At 33.5% G+C, this 2,549-nt stretch overlaps 1 long non-coding RNA gene across 1 annotated transcript; it reads left to right on the top strand.

Moving 5' to 3' along the window:
- LOC109132989 lies at positions 542-966 on the top strand. Its single transcript, XR_002037888.1, has 2 exons — positions 542-574; positions 652-966. It is a non-coding gene; the product is annotated as an uncharacterized LOC109132989 (long non-coding RNA).

The following is a 2,549-nucleotide window of genomic DNA, read 5'->3' as shown; positions in this document are numbered from 1 at the left end:
TTGCCAGAGCTTCGAGACAGATTGTGCAGAATTAGTGGCGATGGTGCGGACCCCTGACGATTGGCCAGCCTTTTCGAATCTGTTGGAGGAGTTTTTTGCGTTCAGATCATGCTTCCCTTCCTTTTCTCTGACCAGGATCCCTCGAGAGCTCAACGTACGGGCAGATTGTCTTGCTCGTTCTTCAAGATCTTTATTTTCTGAAATTTTATTTGTAAACTCTTTTCCTCCGGTTTGGGCAACCAATCTAGGAGTTTTATTTTAATTTAATTAATGTTTGGTTGAAAAAAAAAAAGATTGAAATTTATTTTGCTAATTTATAATTTTTTTGATCATATTAATTACAGAAGTAGAAAATGGAAGACCAAGATTTTAATTCAAAGAAAAGTCAATTATTTGTATTTTGTTGGATAAGTTTGTGGAAAGTATTAAAGAAGAAAATTAATCATTTTTAATTTTAAAGATTGTAATTTGAAAGGTCATGACGTGTGGTGGTCTAGTATATGCCACACTATCAAGAAAACTGTCAAGGATCTGAAATCTAGCAAAAAAAAATATCTGTCACCGAATTGAAAAGGTTCTTCTTCTTCTCTTCCTTACTTCCCTAATCTTTCGTACTTATAACCTGACATCGTAGCTTTGTGTGAAATTTAGGGTTTTAGGCAGAGAACATGGCTACAACGTCTCTAAGCAAGAGGAAGTCTATCAAAACCGAAGGCAGTTTGGTGAAAGATAGGTTAAGTGATTTGCCATGCGATGTGTTATGTCGGATCCTCTCTCAACTCTCTACCAAGGAATCGGTTAGCACCAGTATCTTGTTATGCTAATTACATCATATTGTTGTCTCACATAAATTCAGTTTACCTTACCAACAGTTATTGTAATACTTTTTCAGATATTTTTGTTGACAATGGTTTTATGTTTCCTAGTTCTTATAATGGATGTTATTCGACTGTGAGGAATTTTATATTCCGCCACTGAAACCTAATCGTCTACATATTGCTCCCACGGTTTTGTATTTCTTAGCTTTGCTCTTTGTTGCATTTACGGAAGAGCTTCCAACCTTGGAAAGCATCATTAAAAATGGGTTAAGCTAGCCGGTGTTGGATTAAGTAAATTACCATCTGTGAAAGACAGGACCAGAGTGAGAAGGATGGAACTGGTGGTATAATTAGATTGAAGAAATATATCTGATTGATATTCACATGTGTCATCAACTTAATTACAACACTCTCTTTCCAAGAAAAAACACAACTTTGGTGTGTATCTCTGGTGAATTCATTCTGTATATGCCAAGTCTAGTTGTTTTAGATATGTCGTTCAACGAGCAAATTGTCTAACCAAATACCAGGTTTGTTCTCTTTTGCAAATCTCAAGTTCTCAACTCGTCACAAACACAAACATGGTGGTTCCCGGATGCTGTAGTAATTAAAGACCATTCATGAGATATCTAGAGATAAAATCAATGCTAACACAATAGAGGAGCTGGAACGAAGTGAGCGGAGCCTCCCATAGAGGCAAGTTGGTGCGCCGTATGATGGGCAACATGTCCTCAGAAACCTTATATATAAATTACTACATTTAGATATAACATAAAATTAGACGAAACTGAACACTATCTAATTAGAAAAAGAAACATGGTAACAAATATTTTAGTTGGGAATCAAATTAGAAATATATATTTTTGGAATGATATATATATAAAAAACCTAACTAGAGATAGTTATAGTTGGTGCAAAGATATATTGGTCAAAATTCATAAATTAGAATTTTTCTTACCAAAGATAAATTTTCTTGCCAAGATTGATAAGATAGTTGCCAACTTTTTATTTATTGCTTAAAAATAAATTAAAACTCATACAAATTAAAAATCACCGCCAAATTTATATAAGTTATTTTAAGATTAATAATATAAATTAAAAATAACCACAAAAAGAAATGCTTTATCTTAGATGTTGTCGACTATCTAGAGATAACATCACTCGTATATTACCAAACAATCAAATGTTCTCTGACCTAATCTCTCAAGTGTCTTCGTACTTAGGATTGTGATTATGTCGTAGCTTTGTGTTACATTTTTTGGGTTTTCGAGAAAAACCACCAAATATAAGTTAAGCGATTTGCCATGTAATTTGTTATGTTGGATCCTCTCTGAACTCTCTACCAAGGATTTGGTTCACACTAGCGTTTTCTCGTGTCATTGGAGACATCTCTGGTCACATGTCCCTGCTGTGGACTTGGATTCCAATTATCTTGGAGACGTTCTCATCTTTATAAAATTCATGAATAGATTTATGGAATCTAACAAATTAAGAGTTAGATTTGAAGATTTATGATGTTAAAGAGCACTTTTAAAAGTTATTTTATAAAGTTAATGACCACTTTTTGATGAAGCATTAGTTAGAAAATACCTCTCTCACTCTATTTTTGTGCTACATTGGTGGTTTTGATTCTCTTTTGTGTTGTGAATTCAAAACACTCTCTTTAATTTACCATGATGAAAACGCGAAAGCTGTATATTACAAGAAAATAGTAGAATAACTTGCGAAATT

The sequence above is a fragment of the Camelina sativa genome, chromosome 5 (genome assembly GCF_000633955.1).
Source record: "Camelina sativa cultivar DH55 chromosome 5, Cs, whole genome shotgun sequence".
NCBI classification, from domain to species: Eukaryota; Viridiplantae; Streptophyta; class Magnoliopsida; order Brassicales; family Brassicaceae; genus Camelina; species Camelina sativa.
The sequence above is the reverse complement of the archived record's forward strand: the minus strand, read 5'-3'. Positions and strand labels throughout refer to the sequence as shown.